Genomic DNA, 26,329 nt, shown 5'->3' with positions numbered 1-26,329 from the left:
GTCTCTGTCCCTGTTCGCGATTGCCCTTGGGGATACGGGACTGTCTGTGGGGATCTTTCCCTGGTAGACTGCCGGTGGTGTCTATGCCCCGCGTGATAGGGACGACCATGGCAGCATGGGCACTGTTCTTGGGAAGGTGACCTGGACCACTCCCTTCGCGCATAACCCCTGCGTCTGGGGGAGCGAGATCAGCAAGAGACCTGAGACACTGGAGAGAGCGATTTGTGATAGTACTCCAGCGGCTCAAACCCCAAGAAGGGTGAAGGTGGTCCCAGCCAGGGCGAGGCTGGTTGTAAAAATGGAGACGGGGGCTCCGGGTAGGCTAGGGGGGACCCCTGCCTTCTAGTTGGAGTCTGCAGCATGAGCGGAGGGCTGAGAGAAAACAACTCTGCAGCCCTGTCTGGAGAGGGGCTGCGGTGCCTTGTTTTCTGTGCAGCCTTCCCCCTCCCTTGAGGGGGTGGCTCCACCCCCTGACGTGCAGGGGATCTCGGCCCCGTCCGCGCCGCGCTCGGCATGCTCATGGGCGGTGCCGCATGGGCGGTGTCCTCCGGTGCCTGCAGGCTGCATGCCTGCACGCTCTGCACCGCCGGTTCCCCAGGGGTCGGTGCCGCTGCTTGCGGTGCCGCCGGTACCGGCCCTTGTTTAGCCGCCGCCCTGCCTGTGGTGCAGGGTGGCTGTTTGATCATCGGAGGCTGAGCCACCTCCACGTGGCTCTCCGTGCCACCACCGATCAGCTGTTGCTGCGGCTGGGGGCTGTGCGCTCCTCCCATCCCGCTCGCTGTTGCTGCCGACAGAGATCGAGTTGGGGAGACTTTCCTCCGTTTTTGTGCTGATGGGGTGAGGGAGGCAGCTTTCCTTTTATGGGCCCCAGAGGGTCCCTCCTACTGCGGCCGCTCCGGCACGTCTGGCTGGAGGGCCTTGTCAAACAGCAGCATTTTATAAGAACATAAGAACATAAGAATGGCCATACTGGGTCAGACCAAAGGTCCATCAAGCCCAGCATCCCATCTGCCGACGGTGGCCAATGCAGGTGCCCCAGAGAAGGAGAACAGAAGACAAGTGATTTATCTCCTGCCATCCATCTCCTGCCCTTGTTATGAAGGCTAGGGCACCATACTTTATCCCTGGCTAATAGCTATTTATGGACCTGACCTGCAAAAATTTATCAAGCTCTTTTTTAAACCCTAATAGAGTCCTGGCCTTCACAGCCTCCTCGGGCAAGGAGTTCCACAGGTTGACTGTGCGCTGTGTGAAGAAAAATTTCCTTTTATTAGTTTTGAACCTACTACCCATCAATTTCATTTGGTGTCCCCTAGTTCTTGTATTATGGGAAAAGGTAAATAATTTTTCTATATTCTATTTTCAGCTGCATTTCCCTGTCCTTCCTTGCTCTGGCTGTTAATTTTGCACAGAAGGAGCATTTCTGCGTGACATGGGACTCCCCAAGGCACCTTATACAGTGACTGTGCCAATCAGACGCTGGCATTGCCTCTCGGCAAGACTCACATTTCTTGAATCCTGAACAGGACATTGTTGGTGAGTCTTTTAGTTGTTAATGGGGTACTTAGCACCTTCTCTGTGCTGTTTTCCCCCTCTCCGATAGCCTGCCGCGGCAGGAGGGCTAATGGCCCTAGGCTCCCGGCCTCCGGTGCTCCGCTTGTTACTAGGACTGGACTGAATGCCGTCCCGCTTGTTGTTTCTTGTTTTTTGTTGTTTTTTTTTTTTGTTTTTTTGAAAATAACTGGCTAACTTAACAATAGCCTAAGAACTTGAAAACTTTTAAAGAAAACAACTAAAAACCATTGAATACGCTAACTTGGCCGTAGCCTAGTCGGATTCCGTCTGCAGCCGACGGCGGTTAAGAGGAACTGGCGGGGACCGGATCGTGCACGTGGCCAGGAGCGTGCAAGGGAGTGGCGCGCGCCGGCGCATGCGCGGTCCAGCAGAAACTGCTTGGAAGATCCGATCTGCGGCGCCGGGCGAGCCCGACACCTAATGTGGAGCACCCACGGGGACACTCGAAGAAGAAACAAGCAGCTTTGTCTTGAGATAGATGTCCCAGTTCTCAAAGACACCGTCTCAAGCGGGTGAAAGCAGAACTCACGTGGCTCAGACAATGCAGAATTTCTGCATCAATGTCAACTTTAGTGGAAAGCTGACTTCCAAAGTATGGGAAGTGTTCCACATTTTCCAACAGTTCTTCACTAATGTCAACAGAAGGTACCTAAGACTGTCCCGTCGGTGAGGACTGGTGGGGCTCCTGGGTCTTTTTGATGTTCAGTGTGAGGCTGAGGTTCTCATATGCTTCAACAAAGGCACTTAAGATGGTCTGAAGGACTGACAGAAAGAGTAGCAAACATCCAGTCATCCATGTGGTGGAGCTCCATGGTGGAGGTCTTGCCTTTAGCCCTCAGTCTCCTCAGACTGAAAAGCGTCTTGTTCATTCTATAGCAATGTTCACTCCACCCTCGACGCTTGACATCAAGGAGGTGAAGGGTCATGGGAATGAACATGCTGAACAGTGATGAGGCAATGCTATAGCACCATACAAACAGAATGTACACTGTCACTAGCTTCAGCATACAGCCACTGGAAATCATTAAAACTTGATAAGTGGAATAAACAGGTGGATTCCATAAAGATACATATAGGAAAAGACTTAAGTAATGGTTAATGAGGTGTCTCAGAAATGCTAACATGGTCAGGCAACTGACATTTAGTTCCCCTTGCACGTAATGGCAGAGGCAGCCCCATACTACAACCAGAAGAAGTTCATTCACTTGGCAGAAGTGTAGTTTCCACCTTTTTGAAGGAGCTATGATTTAAGTAATTTTATTTTAGCAGTACACCTGAATATATACTCTTTTGTGTACTTCAGTCACTATTCAGTTAAAAAAAAAAATACAGTTCCTGTAGCAAACCCTGGAAACATTTAGTTGACTTCTTGGTTTTACAAAGTCACTTAGTTCTTTGTAGAGTACTACTGTGGCAGGATGAAGGAAGGTAACATCTGATTGTTGATTACACTAGAAAATTGTTTTTATGAACTGCTTATGTATCCCACTTGGGTTCCTACTTCATCCAGAGACTCCAACGAGGAAAGATTAAAAACCACACTGCATCTGAAGTCAAGCATGTTCTTTTCTCCCTCCAACTCTAGTCCCCACCAATAAAAAATGTCATTGATGCCCATCCCTGTTTTGTGGTCCTTAAACATGACTGCTGTCACCAAATGTATGCTTGGTCACAAAGTGAAAATGAGCCAAATACTGCAGGTTTCTAAAAATATAGCTGTTTGAATCAACTCATTGTTATGAGGTAGGAGGAACCACCTATCCAGCTGCCTCCCAGGAACAACTGTAATGTAACTGGAGTGCTCTGAGCAGCACTGTGGCAGCTCCCCATACATGCAGAAGAAAATGAAGTAGTATATCTCCATTGCTTTTCTCTCCAAAAGTTTAAGGAAGACAGAAGGGAAAGCAGCACAGGAGCTTAGCTGGTTCTGCCTCAGCCTGAAAGACTATCTAACAAAGGACATCTCCCCTCCACCCAGGGCAGCTCAATAGAATGGAAAATGAGAAGCTAACCAGTTATGGCTCCCTGATTTCTTGTTCCAGCTCCTATACAGACAGAGCTGTCTTGCACACAGGTACTACGTGTAGTCCCTGAGGAACCACGCAGCACTGGAGATGACCAGCATTCAGCATGTTCCCAGCCACTTCCATCCTCATCCCATGTGAAGCTATGGGGAGGGATGCACAGGAGCTAGATACATCATCTCTTACTTGGATACTCCTGCTATATATATATGGTTTCTGCACCCCAAGTGCTGCTCAGGTGACTAAGGGAGCACAACAGGACAAAGAACAACTCTAAAGCAATACTTCTCAAGCTTTGTCATAGTGAGCCTCCCTAAGCTATGAAAAAGAAAATACTGCCCCATCTCAGTTCACTGAAACCCTGAAAAAAAAATCCTATATATTGCAAAAAAAATTGGAAATTTGATCAATTATAGATCAGAATGTTTCAGAAGTAATAATTTTAAGTGCAAAACTGTGCAAATGGAAGCAGATAAAATTTCAAAACATTTTAGAACCATGCTACCAAACGATATATTGATTCAAAATAACCATCTGTCTTATCCTATCAGTGGGATGGGTGTATTTATCACCTCATTGCACAAACTAGTAGAGTTTGGAGATGTAGCATAGAAAGGAAGAGATGTAAGCCATCTTCAACAGCAAGCTGGGGGCAATACTTGGTTTTGATTGTGGTTAGTGCTGAGAAGGCTGACTCATAGGTAGGTGGATGAAAAAGTAAAGACTTTAGAACCTGGTATGGGATAACCAAAAGTCTACAACTGGCATTTTTAAAAATTTGTGCTGAAGTTCCCTGTTGCTTGACAGGTCCATAAAAACTTTCCTCCTCATCTGAAGCCAGCATATTTGTGGAGTTCTTCTAAAAACCGAATGGGTTTCTGATCCACTGATTAGTTTTCTTGGCCCTCTTCAGGAAAGTATTCATAAAACTGCTCCTGCAGTCCCAATAAATGCTGAACAAGTATGTCCTAGATACCATCAACTGCACTGTTGCAAAACCTCCTCTAGTGTTGAAAACAGAGAAAGAGATCCCTGCTGCAGATGTGAAGACCACAATTCAACTGTTTTTAGTGAATGCTATCCAGTCATTAGCAATGAAAACATTTGCACTGCCTCCCTGAAGTGACCCATTTGGAGAATGCAGTCACCTACAGGGTTTTTTGTTTGTTTGTTTGTTTTTGTCTTGTTTTGTTTGTTTGTTTTTTTGTGGCAGTACGCACCAGTAAATGCATACCAACACCTCCTCAGTACCCTAGCCGGCTACCAGCTGTGGGGCTGCCACAGCACCCACCAACCCACAACAGTGTGGCAGGCAGGCAGCTGCCCTCAGGCAGGGACCAGGAAGCCCCACAGATCCCACAGCAATACGGGCACCGGGCTGCTGCTGTGGGATGGGACCTGGATACCCTGTGCCCTGTGGCAGAGTGGGGCTGGCAGCCAGAACCACTGTTTGCCCTGCGGCAGCAGGAGCTGGACCCCTCGCCGCTCCTCCAGCAGCCTCAGACATGGGAACCTGGGTGTGGGGGTGAGAAAAGGCGAGGAAAAAAGCACTGGTTACAAACATCTGCTGGATATGACAAGGATATTACCTGAGAGTCACTGAAATGCGGTATAAGTGGAGAGCTATCAGTAAGAAAAATACACACTTGCTCACATGGCTCATGTAGTGTTTTCAGCACCTTGCTCCAGAACAGTGAACTTCTGCATGTCATAACTGCATGAAGACTGCCCCCCTCTCTTCACATAAAGCAAAAAAATGATCAGACTCAAGAGGAAGTGTAAGACACCACTTAAGAAGAGTCACAGCAACGCTAGGCAAGGAAGAAATATGGAATGCATACAGAGCAGCACAGATCAGGAATGGAGGCACAGAGGAAAAGCTAGATAAGAGAGAGTTGAAGGGATAGCCACGGCAATTGAAGAGGCAATTGAGCACACGGTTCCAGAAGATCAATAAGTGGATTACACAGGAGACACTAAAGTTGGTCCTAAAAAATAGAGCACTGAAGACCAGACAGGATGTTTCTGAGGGTGGAACAGCAATATAAGAGTGAAATGCAATGAGGCAAGAAAGCAGCCAGAACGGATAAAGAAAAATGATTAGAGGAGCAGTGTGAAGACACAGAGGTATTACGGTGAGTTTAAGAGTAGGGAGGTGTATAGGATTATTAGGCATATTAACAGGAAGCAGCAGCCAAAGCAGATGGCGATCTAGGACAAGGAGCTCATGAACAAGAAGGTTATGCAGCAATGGATTTTTTTTGCACTGATCTGTACAAAGCACAGCTGAACCCAAGAGTTAAAAAGCGCTGATCGAAAAACTGCAATATCTTCGCCGAGCATCAAGAGTGAGACTGATATTTCAAAGAAGGAAGTAGAAAGAGCAGCGAAACTAAAGAACAAGAGCCCTGGAAAGAAGATCACAGGAGATCAAATACAGCAGAAGAAGTATGATTCAGAAAATACACCAACTATGTAATACAGTTTGAAAAAAAGGGAAGGCACACCAGGAATGGACAAGAACCATGCTAATGACAATACACAAAAAAGAAAGCACATTGGAGTGCAAGAAAAACAGCATGATTGCCCTAATGGATCATCTAGGCAAGGCGCTGAAAATGATACAGAGAGACTGAGACTTAGACGGTGTTGAAGTCATACGGAGTGGATAGTAGACTGATAGGTTGTTGAAAGACATGACAATGAAGAAGCAGCACCAAGAACATGCGGAGAGTTGGGAAGGTGGTTTAGAGTGAGTAGAGGTAAGAGACAAGGAGATCCAGTATAGCCGAGTATCATCACACACCAAAGAGAGCGATGGACAAGACCAAGGAAGAGACAGATGGGCTATCAGTGCACGGGAAGAGAACAAACAACTTGAGGTTCGCGGATGATGTAATCATCTAGGAAGATGAAGAGAAGCTCGCAAGAACAGTGCAGGTGCTGAACAAGGAAAGAAAGCGGTGCAGACCGATTATGAACATTGATAAAACAAAAACAATGGCATTCAGAGTTAAGGAAATAGGAAGATCAGTGTAGACAGGATTGAACTAGAGAACATACAGAAGTTCACATATATGGGGAGCAACATTAACACAAGATCTAGACTGTAAGAAGGAAATAAACTAGAATAGCAAAAACGAGCAAATTTCAAGGTGGTGGATAAGATCTGGAAAAGCAAAGCAATTAGCTTAGGAATGAAGCTGAGCATCTTGAAAATGCATGTATTCAGCAACATGTTGTATGGATGTGAGATATCAGTGATAACGAAAGATTCAGAGAGAAGGACATTGGCGTTTGAGAGGAGTTACAGAAAGATCCTGAGAACACGATGGACGCAAGGTCTCCAACGAGGAATTATATGGGAAGATACACCCAAAAGAGAACCTACTGCAGAAGGTTATACAATGGACATTACAGCCATTTGGGCATATCTGCAGAAGGAATGAGAAACGAAAAGTCAGGACCCCAGTATTTGGCATAATGGACAGTTCAAATTGGAGAGGCAGACCCCAAAAAGAAATGGTAGCTGACATAGTAGATTGGTGTGGAGCTAGTCTACAGAAACTAAGCCACTTCACACTGGGCAGAGAAAGACAGAAGGAAATAGTAAGGAAGGCATGAGATAACAATAGGCATTGAGCCCATGGTTGCTGTTGATGATGATTATAAAGTTTATAATTTTTACTGTTACTAAAAGACCATTGCTCCTCTGGCATCTTTGTGGTAGCCAATGCCTGTCTATGGAGCTTGCTATGATTCCAGGCTGCTGTAGGACCAACATCCTATATATCTTTCTCACAATCCCATTGACATTCAAGTCCTGTGTTTTGGACAAAATTATTCAGTAGTTTAAGCAGCCCCTCACCTGTTGCTTGTGTTGAAAGTGGCTGGCAAAACAGAAATTCCTCTTTTAATTCTGGTGCTGTAGCAAAACAAACACACGCCAGTACCTGTGAAGCATTTGTTATAAATTGGTATTTAGTTATGTGAATTTAATATGGGCTCTGATAAACACTTTAGAAGCTGCTCTTTCATGCTGTATTGCAGAGATGGACACAGATATGAAACTTTCATTAGAAAGTGGAATCACATCTATCTGTACCGCTGCTTCCTCTCCTTTCTAGCTGAAAGTAGTTTCTCCCACAAGCTGTGCAGTTTACCAGATTTGGCAATGTATTAAAGAAAGTAAGAAACCTCTGTATCCTTCATGTTAACAATGCAGTGCTGAATATTTCCATGTTTGTTGTCCTGTTAACTGCATTTCCGCTAAAAAAACTGCATAGGGCTTAAAGCAGTTATTTCAAGATGTTGGCGTAGTCTGTGGGCCCACATACTGTCATCACACACAACATATTGAGGACTTATAAATGTTCTCTTATAAAAATATTGGTTCCTTGTAGCATGCTGCTGATAATGTCAATTTGGGGGGCGGGGCAGGAACCTCATGCAATGGAAGTCTGACATGCCATAGTCGCTAAGTGAACCTTGTTGGAACTAGTCAAGAGCCTCGCAGAGCCCAGCAAGGCTGCTTCTTGCGCTGTAGAGAACAACGGGTTGTGGGTCCAGCAATCGGCCTGGGCACTCACTATCAGAATGGGGCAGGATGGGCTTTCAGCTCAGTCTCCTACCCTCAGAGAAAGATAAACCATAGCTCTGGCTCTCAGCCCAGGGTCTTGCTGTCACAGCAGGGTGGGCAATGGCTCTGCCTCTCAGCTTTGGGAGGCTGGGGCTCAAGCTGTCCCCCTTTATCCTCTAATTCAGGGTTTGCAAGCCTTTCTGCATGAGCCTCAGCTGCCCAAGGTTGACAGCCAGACTTTTTACCCCACCACCCAGCATGCACTTCTGTACAGGTTCTCTGGGTTGCAATCTGTGTTCCCTCTCTTACATTGTCACCCTGTGGCAAGCCGCAAACTTCTCCAGGTACTGCATTTACACAGCCATCCACAAGCAGTTCCTGTTCTTATCAGTGTAATACCTGGTACGCTCTCTCTGCGAGAACTGCATACTATGTGGATTTTTGAAAGTGGAAACTAATGTAGGAGCTTGCTCCAGCTGCTTCATGCATCAGCATGTTATTGCAGTTCATCCAGCTGAGTTACATACTTCTCTTAGCCACTTATGAACCAACCACAGGCATTCCAGCCAGTTCCTCAGCTCCTCAGAATAGACCTGGAATCAGCACCCTTTCCAAGCCACAGTGCCAAAATTTGACTTTTTGAACTCTGTGGTCCAAGTACTGCTGATACTTTTTAAAGTCGCTAATATTCTTACTCACAACAGTTTCATTAATAAACAAGGATGCAGAGCTTTACCATTTAGGTGATGGTTGGTAGCTTTAGCTGCTCTTGGCACCCCTGCTGGTGTTGCTGTACCCTGGCCTGACCTCAGGACTGTACTGTACTGTCCTGTCCTGCCCTGGTCAGAAGCCTGCCCAGTGTAAGTTTATTACCCAGTTTGCTGCTCCTGTGATGTGGAGAGGACATGCATCAGCTTTTATGCACGAAGCAGATTTCTCAACCACTCCAACCAAAACACTTTTTAAAGTAAAATATTTATCAGATTTTAAGCGATTGTATAAGTAACAAGCCTACAGATCAAAGTTTGTTACTTACACAAACCTGCGGTCTTAGTTCTATAATCTGGACAGAATTTAAATCAAGCAGTACCGCACCCTGCAGGCTGCTGCTGCTTAAACAAAGCCTACCATTAAAACAGGCTGGGCGCGGGGGGTGGGGAGGTTAAGCAGCAGTAGCCTCCAGAGCCACAAATGATGTCAACAGCAGGAGAGCGCCCCAGAAGAGGAAGCTAGCAGCTGCCCATACACTGCGTGAGGGGGCGGGGCGACAAGCCTCCCCTGCCAGAGCCATGATGGGGAAGAGGAGGAGGAAGAGGCTGGGCAGCTGGCGGCCAGCAGAGGGAGGGTGAGAGGGCTCTGCCTCCCAGTCATGAGGTAGCTGCTGTACAATGTAAAGGGCTGCTCAAACCTCCACCATGCTCAAACCAGCGCAAGTGGGGCTGACTGTGTGGCTTGCCATGGTTGTGTCAAGCCCAGGGTGTGCACCCGCCACTGACGTTCCTCTCACCTCAGGGCACTGCAGGGTGTCTGCCCCCTCACCCTGGGCTTTCAGCTTCTCCCACCTGAAAATCAGTTGCTCCCCTTTGAACAGCAATTAAAGCAAACACCCAGGTAGCAGGGGCAGCAGTGGGAGAGGCGGTCATCTCAGGCAGCTAAATCCTGGGGATAGGAGGGTGTAAGCCTGGTGTGGGGTGGTGTTTGTGGGTGATGGGATTAAGCCTGGGGATGGCGGGGCGGGTAAAGCTTGGAGATGGGGCAACAACTTTCTTAAAAGAGGGGTGATAAAAAGTGCAGTTTGACATTATTGTTTAAGGACTGTCTCATTTATGTGCATTGTGGTTCTTGAAGTATTGATCTTGTAAACGAATTTAAGAACAAACAGCTCTTCTCGCTATTTTGGTTGCAGATCCCTGATATCATTCTTTAATATACAAGTTGGGATTCTCCTTTGCAGCTTGGGACCACCTTCCCCATTCAAAATCCTGGGCCTCCAGATGTGCTTCCACGTGTCAAGTTAGGAGTAGGAGGAAAGAAATGGGGCCAAGCCATGTCATGCCCCCTCTAAAAAGGGAGGAAGCATTGTATTTTATTTAAAGGCTCAGCTATGCTGGGTTTTTCTGTTTGTTTTTTTGGTGAGGAAAACTTTTTCTGGGGGGAAAACCCCTTTGCAAATCTTATTATTCTAGATTAACCAGGCATTTAACTCAATAGTACACAACCAAAATAACTGACTTTTACTGGCCCCTCCCCCACCACCCTTCAATTTGGAAACTGACTCCAGCTACATCACTGACATACATTCGAATTTAAGTGAGCTCGATATTAAAACGTCACTGTCAATACCATTTGTTCGAATTAGGGAGCACTAATATAGATATGTCATCTATACTGGCTGGGCGTAGTGTCAATTTCTAATTTCAAATTTCAAATAAAGGCCAGTGTGGAAGCACCATATTTCCAAATCAAATTTATTAACCTCCAGAAGTGTCCTGTACGTATCCCACAAAGCTATGTGGTTGACCATGAGGTACAGCTCCTGTTCTCCAGGTGCGCAGGAAGGAGGTCACAGTAAGACTGAGAATTTGAATTCATGAGCACCCACTCCTTGAAATATAAACGGCTCCCATAACGAAAGTTTTCTTTTACCCATCATAACGCACTGCATCGGTAGCCATCTCTTCAATCATGAGCACTCAGGGTAGTGACCTTCCCAGCGCAAGAGACCTCGAGCATGAACTCTTCAGGAGATTCTGGATCTTCTTGCAATTTGGGGAGATGAATCAGTGGTGAGCAGATTTCGGGTGTCCAAGAGAATCGTGAATATATATGATGAAATCTTGCAGTTGACAACCACCAGAAGTTACTCCCAGGACTCTACACAGTGCTGGGTTAAGGTGAAAAGTCCAGCAGGCCTATCACAGAATCCGGGAAGCCAGACAGCACTCCAGGTCATCTCCACAGATTATGCTGCAATTATGAACAGCTGCACATGCTTCTTGGGTGGTGGTGGGGGGAGATGACCCACCACACAGCTCAGTATTCATTACAACACTTGTGGAGGCCCCAGTCTGAAGTCCGAGGTGACCTGAATGCAACTGGAGGGCCAGGAGGAAGAAGCCACTGGAGAGAAGTATAGGAGCAACCAGCAGAGGCCTAAGGAAGTTCCTTCTAACATTCTGGATCTCTCTGCCCTAGAGCTGGAACTGGTCCTTCTCACCCCATCCCACGCCAGTCCCCGACCCCTGGGGACCAAGCTGTTCTGTTGAGTATTTCTGTCTGAATGCTAAAAGTGGGTTGTGGGTGAATATAAGCATAGGCATGGATACAGGTTTTCTATGCATCTGTGCCCCTCAGTACAGCATGTTAATATATCTGGGGATGGAGCACTTATCCTTGTTGGAGAGTTCCTCAAAGGCCTCATCCAGGAACCCTGATTTAGTGAGGCTTCCACAATAGGACACCTTGCCATGCCAGGCAACCAGATCACGATGGCACCACACAGCATTTTGGCAAATTTTCCAAGCTTGTGGTCACATAGGATGACCAGCTCTGCTTTCTTGATATCTGTGAGTTTTAGGAAGGTGATGTCTTTTTTTGGCAACCTGAAGCAGCATGGGAATTTGGATTGCAATTTTTTTTTTTTTTTGCAATGATTCCTGCCCTTTTGTATTTCCCTGGAGTGCACTGCCACACTAGGTGGCTGGCATGAGGTCTGTCTTCCCACCTCTGCATAGGTGGCAGGCTCTCCGGGCCTTCTCCCCTCCCACTTCCCTTCCCCCCTGCATTTTTTTTTTCAAATTTACAGGGATCCCTCCGAACCCAGCCATCCATACCCCACCCTTCCCTCTCAACATGCAGCTGCCAGGCTCTGAGGACCCTACTACTGCAAGCCACCATGTGCAGCACACGTGGGTTTGCCCTCCCTTACACGGCCTTTCCTCCCTGATGAGGGTTGCTCTGCTGACTGCCAAGGAATGTTTTTACCCAGACCCAGCAGATGGCTGGGACACCCCACCCCCAGCTTTTTTTTTCCCTCCCCCAATTTACAGGGTTCCCTACACACCTAGCAGTCTATGCACCTGGAATCAAATCCTTCCCCACAATTCCCCCTCACTACACAGCTGACAGGCTTTGTGGTCCTCACTACTTGCAAAGGATTGCTCCAGAAACAGGCTGAAAAAAGTTTTTCCCCTGCTCCTGGACAAAAGACGACTTAGCCTTCTTCACTGCTCCTCCCTCCCCCCATAAAGTGGACAATAACTCATCATGTGCACAACGAATTGTTCTGGATAAATGAATGCCTTGAACACCATTCTTAAGCCTTAAGCAGCCTTGTACAAAAACTTCCCCAAAAGCAGAGACAGAGGCCCATTCATTCCATGGGTAAAAGGGCTTAGTGTGAATTGTAGCTCGATTGTGACCCTCACTTTCCAGCAGTCATTCCCAGCATGGGATTCAGGCTGAGGAAGCATAAAAGGTGCAAGCCCTTCTGATCCTATAGCACATGCAGTGGTTTGAAGCAGAGAACAGTGACATGAAAAGGGAGGCAGCACAGTGGCATCACAGTATAGTAGCGTGGTGGCAGAGTATGCTTGACTTCCAGAGGCAGCAAGCCGCAAAGCAGATGGAAAACATGGCAAAGCTCATAACAGCAGTGATCGACCAAATGGTGGTCCTGTGCTCCATGCTGGAGCTGCAGAGGGCCTCCCAACGCAGCAGCTGGGAGTGCCCTGAAGATAGGTCACCCATCCTCCATCATCATGGTCCCCAACTGTGGGGAGGGAGGGAAGGAGGGAAAGGACAGCCTGCTTCTACAGCCTCAAGGGCCACTGCAAAAGGCTATTCCAACAACTTCGACCATACTTTTCCCTGCTGCTTAAACCTCTCTTCCACCCCAAATAAACTCCTTCTTTTGAGCTTGTTGTGATTTTTTGACATGTACAAGTGGTAGGGTGCACAAATCATTGCTGGGAACAGGGTGGGAGTGCTGGGGGCTGATAGCTCTGCTGCCATGCCAAGGTCCACAGAGGATTTGCAGCAGAGGCACGTGGGTGGGGATGAAGAGAGCCAAGAGCACAGTTGCCGCCCCCCCCCTTTTTTTTTTTTTTTAAAAAAAGGGAAATAACCCTCCCTCCACATCCATTATTCTGCCTGCAACTTAACCCTCTCCCACCAAGTAAAAGCACTCATGTAAGACATGGTTTGATGAACTGGTTTGCATTTGGTAGGGAGTACAAGTGAGTTTAGCGAGTGGGAGTTGGTTATTATGACAGCAGAGAAATACATAGTCATCATATGCATGGCAGATCATTTATGAAGCTATTTTTAAGGCATCCCTGGTTGCTGCTGACTACACAAGGTTATTGGTGAAAGGCATGGCTCACTCACAGCTGTCTACATGGCCAATGGCCTCAGCCTCGATATTCCAGGCATTCAGGAAATTCTCCCACCTGGATTCACACGTTATTCAAAATAATGCATGCCGTAATCATGGTGGGGATATTAGTTTCATAAAGGTCCAAACAGGTCAATAGGCATCTGAACCTCACTTTTAAACAGCCTAAAGAGCATTTAACTGCCATTCTGCAACTTGCTGACTCTTTGACCGAAGTTTTCTTAGAGGTGGTCCAGGGCTCCTGTGTAGGGTTTCATAAGACAAGGGAACAGAAGACAAGCAGGGTCAACAAATATTACAATAGACATCTCCATGTTCCTCTCTGGGAAACAATTCCCATCCATGAGCCTTCCGTACAGCCCAGAATTTCAGAAGATGCGTGCATCATGAACCTTTCCCAACCATCCCACACTGACACTGGTGAAATGATCTTTGTGATCTACCAATGCCTGAAATACCAAGGAGAGGCACCCCTTTCTGTTTATATACTCAGAGGCTAGGTGGGCTGGGGCCATGATGGGGATTTGAGAGCCATCTATTGCCCCACCAAAGTTAGGAAACCCCTGGTCATCAAAGCCATCCACTATGGCTTGTACATCTCCCAGAGTCACAGTCTTCCTGAAGAGACACCAACAGATTGCATGGGCCATCTGCATCACCACAGATCCCACTGTAGATCTGCCCACACCAAATTGACTTGCCACTGACCAGTAACTGTTAGGCATTGCAAATATCCATAGAGCGATTGCCACTCACTTCTGAACTGTTAAAGCCAGCCTCATTCTTGTGTTGCTGCACTTCAGGGCAGACACCAGCACATCACAAAGTTCCATAAAAGTGGACTTGCAGATGTAAAACTTCTGCAGCCACTGCTTCTCATCCCAGGACTCCAAAATGATATGGCCCCACCAGCATGTGCTGCTTGCACGAGTCCAAAACTGCTGCTCCACTGTCAGCAATGCATTCAGCACAGCCAGCAATTGTGAATTCTTGGACAATAGAAAGATTTCCTCTTCAAAACCTTCATCATCATCATACTAGTCAACCACCATCTCACTTTGCAATCTACACAAAAATTGCTGGACTGTCCATGAAGTTGCTGTAACGGTGTGCAATGACTTGAAGCATTTGAGGTTCCATGATTGTGCTAGCACTGTCTCCTGTTTTTTTTCATGTGGTTACTGGGTGCTCTGAATTCTGGAACAGTACTTTGCATTCTGGGATAGTGAAATCAAACACCCTCAAGCAACCAGGACTAAGGCACTGTGGGACAGGTACCCACAATGCATTGCTCACACAGCTGAACTAGGATAAAGCAATGGGGACACAAACCTCAAAATGGAGAAGTAGAGGGTCAAATTTCCAGGAAGTCTGTGGACACAATGTTGATATTATGAATTCAAATTTAAGAAATTAAATTTATTAAAAGTTAAAGTTCTCATAGCGTAGACATAGCCTCAGTGTGTATTAAGCAGAGGTAATTATGGCTTAATTGGCCTCCAGGAAGACATCACATCATCACTGCTCTTATTTCCAAGTTGAGCTGTTTAGTGTGAATGCTCCACTTCAAAATGCTCTTGCAGTGTGATCAAAAATGATGTTTCAATATTAGAACTTTGAAATAAGTTATTCTGAAAAACCCTGCAGTTAGAGGAGTGGGAAGGTCAGGAGTTTTGGACTGATTTCCTATGTGATGTTAGCTGAGACACTTCACTTCTCTGTACCTCCGTTTCCCTATATGTATCTTACCCATCTTGCAGGACTGAGGAAAGGTTCAGTTTACATATCTATAATACATTGAGGCCTCAGAAGTTCTATGTAAATGCAAAATTAGAAATGATGTGCATGAAATCTTATGTAAACCAACAACTTTTTTTATGCTGCTTCTCTCTATCATGAAGTTATTTCATCAGTGAAAAATAAATGAAAAAGAAAAAGCAAGGTGGTATACATCACTAGATAATTTTAAACGATGTTCTACTAGAAGATCAATATAGCACAGGTTGAACCTCTCTCATCCGGCACCCTTAGGACCTGACCAGCGCTCAATGAGAGAATTTGCTGGACCACAGAGTTTAGTAGTGGTGTCTAGCAAATTACCAACACTTCTCCTGCTTACTGGGCTTTTAGAAGACTTTTAGGGGTAAATTAGAGCTAAACAATTGCACAGAACAGTGAGAACCAGGACTGGTGGCTGTAAACAAACTTTATGGAACAGTGGGAAACTTGGCCACACTCATAATAAGTGGTCATCTAGCTAACTAAAATCATGGCGAAGTACGGATCTTGCCAGGAGAGAGTTCCAGACTAGAGAGGTTCACCCTGCACAATATTTAGCCAAAATCATGTAAGAGGTACACATCACAATGTTTAGCATGTTGGATAAGCATAGGTGTGGCCATCAGGAAGAGGGGAAAGGAGAAAGGGAAAGGAAAAGAGAAAAATATTGCAATAATATAAATTTACTAGGGTCAGTATTTCAATTAACAATTTAACAGAATTCAGTTTTACATTAGTACTGAAACTGTTCTACCAAAATAAATGGGGAAGTTGGTGTGACTGAACAAGTCTGTTTTTGATCAAAATACTCAAATTCATTAAGTCCCATCCTTGAACCAAAAGCTCTATTACAGCGAGGACAGATGTTTCCAGGTATGGAAAGAGTCTGCTGACCATGACTGAAAGCCAGATCCGTCAACTACATGAAAAAACTTGCCCAGATCCAGACAGACATCATCTTTCTCTCCAAATGCAAGAAAATGGACATTGTACCCAAGGCACTGACAGTGAAAAACCCATTACAATCAACGTACTACACCGACTACAGCGAGCATCTATGCCACACGCTCTCTAAGAAATTGAGGAACCATTTGATCAAAATCCTTTACAATAAACAAAAGATGATTAAAAATGAACTCAACTTGAAATTCTCATCAACAAATCAGGCATCCACGCAAGACCCCACAGAATGAGACTTTACTTATACTAGACGACAAAAAAAAAAAAAAAAAAAAAAAAAAAAAAATCTATAAAACACACTTCCACTTTCTACAAAAGAAAAAAAGACAATAAATTTTCTAAGTTACTTCATACCTCAGGACACTACAACAACCATAGCTCAGCTAAACAATGTTGTTAACATTTCCAGCTACCAACTCAGCCCAGCAGAAGTCTCTCTCTTATGCCAGGGTCTTACTTTCTGCCCCACTTCCTCCGTGAACTTAACTCAATTCTGTGGTGACCCTAAAGCCGTCTTTCACCGCCTCCATCTAAAAGAACTCTTCCAACACACCTATGAACAACAGTCTGACTCTCTCAACCCCCCGCAACCAACACCAAAAGAAGAACTCTATGTGGGCTTCCTCTGACGGTCATAGTGAAAGTCTGGATTTCTACGTACAAAGCTTCCACAACCATGCTCAGACTGACATTATATGCAAACAATACTAAATGTGAGACAATCTCAACTATGCTGAATGCTATGCCGTCCAGAGTCTCAAAAATGACCCAGACATTATAATCAAACCAGCTGACAAAGGGGGTGCTGTTGTCATTATGAATGAGTCAAACTATGAACAGGAGGCAGCCAGACAACTCTCCAACACCAGTTTCACAAACCTCTCTCCTCTGATCCCACTTTGGAATTCCAGAAGAAATTACAATAGCTACTTAAGGAACTCCCTGCTGCTACTCGGAACCTTATTCACTCAGACACACCATCTGAGCCCCAACCTGGATTATTCTATTTACTTCCCAAAATCCACAAACCTGGAAACCCCAGACACCCTATCATTTTGGGTAATGGCACCCTTACCACCAGACTATCCAGTTATGTGGACTCCCTCCTCAAACCCTAAGCCACCAACACTCCCAGCTATCTCCGAGACACCACTGACTTCCTGAGTAAATTACAAAACATCGGAAAAGTTCCTGACAACACTATCCTTGCTACTATGGGTGCAGAGGCTCTGTACATTAATATTCCACACAAAGATGGATTACAAGTAATCAGGAATACTATCCCTGCTGTCACCACAGCCTATCTGGTATCCGACCTCTGTAACTTTGTTCTCACCCATAATTATTTCCAGTCTGGGGACAAATTTATACCTCCAAATCAGTGGCACTGCAATGGTCACCCGCATGGCCCCACAATATGCTAATATATTTATGGCTGACCTGGAACAACGATTCCTCAGCTCTTGTTCCCTGTACCCCTCCTTTACTTAGAATACATTTAATGACATCTTTATGATTTGGACCCATGGTATAGAGACTCTAGAAGAATTCCACAAAGACTAACAATCTGAACCCCACCATCAACTTATGCCTCAACTACTCCACGTGACAGATACCCTTCCTGGACACTACAGTACAAATCAAGGATGGCCTGATCGGTACCACACTCTACCGGAAACCCACCGATCGCTATACTTACCTACACGCTTCTAGCTTCCATCCTGCACACACAACTAGATCCATTGCTTACAGTCAAGCCCTTAGGCACAATCGCATTTGCTCTGATCCTACTGACAGAGACCAAAAACTACAAGATCTCTACCAAATATTCATAAACCTGAATTACCCACCAGAAGAAATAAAAACACAAATCGACAGGGCCAGACGAATACCCAGAGACCAGCTACTCCAAGATAGGCCCAAAAAAAGTCAAGAACAGAACACCACTGGTCATTACCTTCAGCCCCCAACTTAAACCACTGCAACGCTTTATTAAAGACCTACAACCTATCCTTAATCATGATGCCACACTCCAGAAGGCCCTAGGTGACAGCCCTGTTATCTCCTATAGACGACCTCCCAACCTTATGAGAATTCTCACCAACAACCACAGTCTATATTGCAAGAACACCAGTCCTGGTACTTTTCCTTGCAACAAGGCCCGTTGGCGACTTTGTCCACATATCTATTCTGGAGATACCATCACTGGACCTAACCAGGTTATTCACAGAATCATGGGCACATTCTCATGTTCCTCAACTAACATCATATATGCCATCGTGTGCCAACAATACCCACATGCTTTGTATATCAAACTGTCTTAGACAGAGAATTAATGGGCACAAAACTGACATAAGAACACTCCTGATTCACATACCTGTCAGCCAGCACTTTAATGGAGTGGGCCATTGTGTTAATGACCTCAAAGTCTGTGTTCTACTGAAAAGGAATTTTCACTACACTTTGGAAAGAGGCTGCTGAACTCTTATATTCAAATTCAACACATTAACACATAGTTTGAACCAACATGACAGTTTTCTAGCTCATTATAGAGGACCTTTTACATACTTAGCTTTACCTAATTCTTGACACACACACACACACACACACACACACACACATTCTGCCCCTCTGCTCTCTGATTTGCTCACCTTGATGATAACTTTTCTGATTTGTCAGCCTTGATTACTACTTTTGCTTCTCTGTGCCTTAAATATTGAGTCTGTTCTGGTATGGCTATGATCTGAAGAAGTGGGTCCGTCCCATGAAAGCTCATCACCTAATAAATTATTTTGCTAGTCTTTAAGGTGCTACTGGACTGCTTTTTTGTTTCTCTTTCCTCCTGAGCCTCTTCCCCTCCTCAGGTTGTTTCCCAAAACTGGAAGATGCCTGTCCAGGACTTCTTTAAAAGTCAGGAGACTGGTGCACAACAGTCACCATACTGTCCATGACAGAGAGCTTGAAACCAATGACATGGACACCATGACTAGAAATCATATATCAGCTGCATTCTCCTTCTCCTTCTTCACAGCTGCTTTAACATTACATAACCGTTCTGCCTCCTTTGTGCAGGTATCCTCTGTCTGCTTTGCAACTGAGGACTTCTTAGATCACACTTGGTTCAGTACCTTGTCCTTGACCATTCTGCAGTGGGTGACACTAATGGAGTACATGACTCCAGGCAGTAGCACTGTCATGGTCATAGAAAAACACAAGTATTTCCACCAACACAAGGTGTTTTTGTAGAGTTATCAAAACAGAGATGTTTGGTCCACAAATAATTAAGATATATTTCAAAATGTATTCTTTCCAGCTACCCAGATGGATGAAATACAGGAGTTTCAATTGCTGAGGAAAAGATGAGATTTTGAAATGCAAATTTATTATACATGTAAGTCAAGCTTCCCTACCTCCTTTGACTACTCCAGCACTTAAATGCATGTCATGAAACATTATACTCTTGAAGATCTTTTTAATTAACAAAACTGACATTTATTAATTTTGCATTAAGAATTCATTACATGATTATATCAAATGGTTTTATTAATTAGATGCACAGATGGCAGTTTACAATGTACCGTGACTGATTGGTGTAAGGCTGCTAGCATGAGTTTTCTTTGTATATACACATCTAAAACAGATACAAACAATATAAATGGACAAGACAGAGAGGAATCATAGATCCCACTCTTATCTAATATGTATTACAGCCCTTCTTTCATTCTATCACTCTTCTCTCTCCACTCCAATGTCAAATAATGCAATTTTTAATTACTCTTGCTTTTAAAACAAATAGGTTGATCCTCCCTGGTTCAGCACCTGACCGGTCCGAAAAAAGGGAATTTGCTGGGCCAAGGGAAGCCACACTTCTGGGATCTTTGGCCACAAGGGACCAGCTCTGCTCCTGGCCGCCCAACTCCCTGGGCTGCGCTGGAGCACCTCGGCTCCCAGCCACCAGCCATCTCCCAGACACGGATATCACCAGACCAGAGAATCCAGAAGAGAGAGAGGTACAACCTGTAACGCAGTTTTCAGAACAAGCCACAATACTATTTAAAAAAAATATACTACAATAACATAACATTTCAGGGTTGCAAGGTCAAGGGCTCCAAAGCTCAGAAATGCCAGATTTAAAGGCAGGAAGGCAGTAGTTTTGATCACATGTATTAGCACAGTCTTTAATTATATGGGCATGTAGTGTATTTCCCCTTCATGACCACATTCCAAATCAATACAAACAATGGTTGACACTGCAGGGATGAATCAGGGTTGTATATTAAAGGAAACTTGTCTACAGGACCCCGGCCACACTTGCTGCAAATCTTGGAAGTTATGTAGTCAACGAGAGATTGGACTGTCGGAAAGAATTCCTTACGGCAGCTAATTGCAATTCTCCATGTTAGCTCTCCCAGAACAGGTTTTTTTTCTCTTCTTTTGTTTTTTTCTTTAAGTAATCCCTCCCCCACCTCCATAAGTCAAACAAAAGCTCCATACTGTGGAACCAGATGACTGGGAACCTTTAGATCCACAGCTGGATAACGAACCAAAACATCAGTGCACTAAATGGAACAGATTGCCCTAAGCCAGAGAGCATGTGGGAGGGCAAAGGGAGAGCAGAAAGGAGCTCTGAAAGCAGCAGGAAGTGGTCTTCCTGGGTGTTTAGATAGCAGTGGCAACAATATGCCAGCAGCTAACAATCTTCTAATTCACTTGTCACTTGATTTAAATAGTTAGGGCTTGTCTGCCACATTATTATGCTGTACGTTTCTCAACTCAGGGGTCTGAGAAAACCACATACACTAAGCACAGCAAGTTACAGCACTGTACAGCATGACTTTAAAGGGGTTTCCAGCGCTGTTAGCTACTCCCCTTGTAGAGGTGGTTTACCTTGGGTGCTGGGAGAGCTCTCTATAGCCATTTCTACACAGGCAAGATCTTCCGGAAGAATGGTGCCTTCTTCTGGAATATCTGAGGAGCATCTACACATGCAAGACACTCTTTTGGATTTCTTCCGGAAGAAGGCATGCGTAGACATTCCCGGACTGCTTCTTCCGAAAGAAGCAGTCCTCCATGGCAGCAGCCTGCTGGAGAGCAGGGCTACTCTAGACACCCCCAGCGAGCCTCTATGGTCCCCAGGTCCTTGCAGCCTTTAAAAGTGCAAGCACCCGGAGACCCTGTGGCAGGAAGCAGAGCATGTGAGACAGACAGCACGTGCAGGGCTGCCTGCCACGCTCCCCCGAGGCCCCGCAGTGCCAGCCCCATCCAGGCCAGAGGACCATGCAGCCCACCAACTAGGCCCACACCAGCCCCCGCTGTGCGGTGGCCACAGGTGCACCGGACCCGACACAGCCGCCACAAGGAGGAGGTCGCAGCCCACACAGTGACCCTCTGCCAGCAGAACACCCTTGCCAAAAGACAGCTGGTCCTCGACGAGGCCGAGCTTCAGTGGAGGCAGGACACATGGGGGGAGGTGGTGGGGATGCTCTGCACTGTGTGCGGGGCCTTAGCGGGCCAGCCCCCAGCACCTCCAACTGCCCCCTGCAGTCCCCCCCCGCCGCCGTGCCCCCTGAGGCCCCGCTACTGCCCCCCCAGCTGCTCCTGTGTCCCCGGCCCATGACCCTGAGGCCCTGGCCGCCCTACTGCCCCTGGGCCTGCCCGATGCTGCACTGAGGGACCTCACAGCAGGATCCCGTGGAGGGTCATCCGAGCCACAACCCGCCCCTTCCGGCCTCTCCGCTGAGGCTGGGCCAGGTGCTTCCAGCCCCATCAGCGCCCTGCAGGAGACTGTGCACCTGGGGTGGGGTGCCCACAGGCACTGGGGCTCACGGCCTTCTACCCTGTCCCTTGATTAGGGTCCCCCACCATTCCTGCCCCAGTCCCCGTCCAGGTTTAAGTGCCCCTGCCTCCTTACCCCCATGTATATAGTTCACTCCCTTTCAGGTTGTGGCTGTTATTTTTATTATTCACCATTTACATTGCTCACAGTTGTTGAAGGTTGAGGGTTACATATATGTTAGCATTCAGCACCCCTCCTCCGGTGTCCCTGATTACTGTGAGGGAGGGTGGGGTGTTGGGGGGTGTGAGCATGGGGTGTGTGTAGGGGGGGCCTGTTGGGAGCAGTGTGGGGGTTAGTAGTCCCCTTGGCTGAATGCCTCCCGAAGCACCTCCTGGATCTGGAGCCCGTCACAGTCCAGCCGCCAGTCGGGGCCGCAGTGGGCTGCTGGTAGCAGGGGGCCAACTCCATCATCCAGCCCTGGGGCAGGGTCCCCTCACGTGCCTCGACGAGGGTGTGGAGCGCACAGCAGGTGGCCACAACCTGTAGGACATTCTCCACCCCCACACCGAGGCGCGTGAGGAGACACCTAAACCGTGTCTTCAGATGGCTGAAAGCACACTCGACGGGATACCAGGCCCATGTGAGCCGGGCGTTAAACAGCTCCTGGGACGATGTGGGGTGGCCCATGAATGGGCAAATCAAACAGGGCTGGAGTGGGTAGGCCGGGTTGTCCACGAGGCAAAAAGGCATCATGATGTCCCCAACAGCTTGCTGCAGCCGGGGCACAAACGTCCCAGCCTCCATCCTGCGGAACAGGACAGAATTCCACAGGATCCGTGTGTCATGTGCCCTGCCCGGCCTGCCAACATAAATGCCCGTGAACTTCCCACAGGCGTCCACCACCACCTAGAGCACGATGGAGTGGTACCCCTTGCGGTTGACGTATTGGCCACGACTGTGGTCTGGGCCCCTGATGGGGATATGTGTCCCGTCAATTGCACTGAAGCACTGGGGGGAACCCGAGCACGGTGAAGCCCTCAACAACTGTGTCCAGGTCCCCAGTGCTCACCAGTTGCTGCACCAGCACATGGTTGATGGTCCTCATGACCTACAGGGGAATGGGCGCACTCGTGTGCATATACAGAGGGGTCCCTGCCCCCTCCCCTTCCACCCCCTCCCTCCTTACCAGGCCTCCCCTGTTAAGGGACCTCTGCAGCAGCTGCCATGTGGTATCCCTTCTGGGCTAGGCCTGCCCACCCCCCAGGCCCTGCCCCCTCAGGATTGGCACCTGGGGTCCCCCAAGCCCACCAGCCCCTTCCCTCCCACCGGTGGGAAAGGGTCTGGGGCAGGGCTTATCTGGAGGATAACGGCCCTGACGGAGGATGTGCCCACCCCAAACTGCTGCCCAATGGATCGGCAGCTGTCCGGGGCGGCCAATTTCCATATGGCAATGGCCATGCACTTCTCCAGGGAGAGTGCTGGCCTCATTCAGGTATCCTGGCATTGTGGCATAGGGGTGAGCCAGCTGCAGATCTCGAGGAAGGTCTCTTCATCCACAGGTTCTGCAGCCAGTGGTCATTGTCCCACTCCCCTGTGATGACCCTGTCCCACCAGTCTGTGCTGGTGGCGTGGGTCCAGATGCACTGGACCGGTCGGAGGGGGCCCAGCACCCATGGGCCTGGGCCTCTGTCTCCACAAGAGGCTGAGGAGAGTTGTCAGGAGGATTGCTATTGTGCGGGTGAAGGCAAGCCCGCTGTCCTGTGGCTGCTGAGGGTCCATGCCTCCTGGTTGGCGGGCGCTGGACAGGGATCTGGGTCTGGCTTACTGTGCACAGACGTGGCTGGCCTCTGCAGCATTTGCAGGGAAGGGCTGTTTGGGTGGGGACCTTTAAGGGGCCACAAGGCCAGCGGCCTCGGAAGGGCTCCCTGGCTGTGCGACCCCATCCGTGCTGTTTCCTGCCCTGTTGTTCCAGAAGAGTGCCATTGCATGTATAGATGCGCTCTTCCAGAAGAAGGGGTGGCTCTTTTGAGGTCCTATTTGATGTGCAGATGCACTCTTACGGAAGAAGATCTTCCCGAAGATCATCTTCCGGAAAAGGTGCCATGTGTAGAAACGGCCCATCAGTGCTGCTGCCCTGACCACACTATCATTAAAGCACTGCCATAGCTTCACTTTACAACTCAAGCATAGACAAAGGGCTTGTGCTTGAGCTTGCTGTTATCCTCTGTGACAGAATCACTAGAAGGATGAGAAACTGTGCCAGTACATTTCATAACTATTTGCTGACATCGCAGAAACACAGCGACTGATAACTGAGATTCAAAGCCAAGTACTGTAAGGAAGAGGCCTAGGCCTTTCAACCTACTTACTCACAGCCTGCCTCCCTATGCCCCATCCATTTAGCTCTTGTTGCCTACCTCTTCTCCTTCTCCTGACCCATTGTCTCCAGCAATCCATTCACCCTCCTGCCCGCTCCTGTTCCTAACCCCCTTTGCTTCTTCCTTAATTCCTGGATTCAGTCTTTCATCTCTCAGTTCCAAACACCTGGCACTATTGCAGCCCCTTGTGTCCCAGAGCAGAAATTGCTGGAAAAATCCTGTTCAATATCTGCAGCCCCAAGAGACAGCAGTCTCAATACGCATGCAATCTTCAGAGAATTCGTTAGTCAAACACACCTCTACAGAGCATGTGCACATTGATATTTTCAGAGGCTCATAACTCACCTAAACTCAACCAAGTTTTCATAGGTACAGCACAGGGAATATTCCTAAAGCAAGGGTGACTCCCCCCACCAAATTTGAAGATCTCATTCCAAATTAGGGAGGCCCTATATCTTCCGTGCCCCCCACCCTCCCCCCCCAATAAAAAAGTTATGAGCATTAGTTAGCACTGGCAAAAAGTTACCTTTACCAACTCTTTTATTCTCCAAAACAATTTCAACCTGAGGCAGACACCCAATAGGAGACATTCCAGTCCAAATGGCTAGAGTTTGGCAAAGTTACAAGCAACTGACAGCCTTAGACTAGGCATATAAAAGTCACTAGAAAACACAAGCCAAGACTTTGAGACTTAACTAAAGTACATATCTAATCTTACTTTATTATGAAAGAAATGGATAGTAATTAATAAAATTACCAAAAAAAAAAAAATCAAAGCATCACCTCACGTTTTTCACTCATCAATTGTCATAAAAAAATCTAAGCATAAATTTCAGGAAGGTGTTTCTAGTAGAATGTTAATTATCTGCATCCACAAACAGAATATTTCTGTAGCATTAAGAAATCATTTGTAAACTAAGAATTCAAAGGATCCACACAAACATGATACATTAAAAGATCCATGAGTTTGCATTTTAAGAAGTGGCAACTCATTTTTAATCCAAGGGAAAAAATAATGTTCATTTAAGAACATTACAGAATCACCAAAATTTTAAAGTTTAAATAATTAAAGGCCTTAGTCACCAAGTGGATTTGGTGAACTGGCAAACCTAAAAATTAATAATTTATGTTACATACAAATAGTAAAATATAAAGGATGTATACTCTGTCTTAACTTCTATGTCAATTAAAATGTATGTCTCAGATTAGTCAGAAAACAGAATAAATATCATCTCTAAAAAGAACTATTCCACAGAACATCAACTAATCACAGGTATTAATTACTTGGAAGCCTGTTTTGAGTTCTTGCTTTACATTATCTTACTTCTAATGGTACAAGCTCTTTGAATGGGAAAGCAAATAAATAATAAACCAACATTAAACCATTTTACTGAAACATACTATAATGAACAGTGTTGAAAATATAAAGTTTAGATAGCCACTATCTTAATGAAGAAAAAAATAACTTATTTCCAGTACAAATCAATATGCATTCATAGTATGGATTATTATGACCTATTATGCTTACATATGTAATAAAATATAATTTAGGAATTGTAACGTTGTTCAACAAAAAAAACCTCATTCTTCAAAAAGGGTTGGTCTAAACAGCAGTTATTTCGAAAGAAGAGCTATTATTGTGAAATACTTAACATGACACAACCGCTAGTTCAAAAGATATTCAAAATATGGTAGACTTATTTCAAAATTGGTAAACCTCATTTCAAACGAATAGGGCCTTTTTCAATATAGCTATTTTGAAATAGATGTTCTTAAGATGGGGAAGAGCTCCTATTGTGAAATAAGCTATAGTATGTCTAATGACTATTTTGAAATATGTTGTCTAAACACACAGAGCCTATT

The 26,329-nt window shown here is 46.3% G+C and overlaps 1 protein-coding gene and 1 non-coding gene across 5 annotated transcripts in view; one reads left to right on the top strand and one right to left on the bottom strand.

Annotated features, from left to right (window-relative positions):
- Window positions 1–26,329, bottom strand: part of CDK8 (cyclin dependent kinase 8) — a 181,643-nt gene that overhangs the window by 102,951 nt on the left and 52,363 nt on the right. The gene's annotated exons all lie outside the window — the stretch shown is intronic.
- LOC142007700 (U2 spliceosomal RNA) lies at window positions 8,525–8,708 on the top strand. Its single transcript, XR_012643979.1, has one exon. It is a non-coding gene; the product is annotated as a U2 spliceosomal RNA (small nuclear RNA).

This window comes from Carettochelys insculpta, chromosome 1 (genome assembly GCF_033958435.1).
Source record: "Carettochelys insculpta isolate YL-2023 chromosome 1, ASM3395843v1, whole genome shotgun sequence".
In the NCBI taxonomy this organism is placed as follows: domain Eukaryota; kingdom Metazoa; phylum Chordata; order Testudines; family Carettochelyidae; genus Carettochelys; species Carettochelys insculpta.
This window is presented reverse-complemented; position numbering and strand designations above follow the sequence as displayed.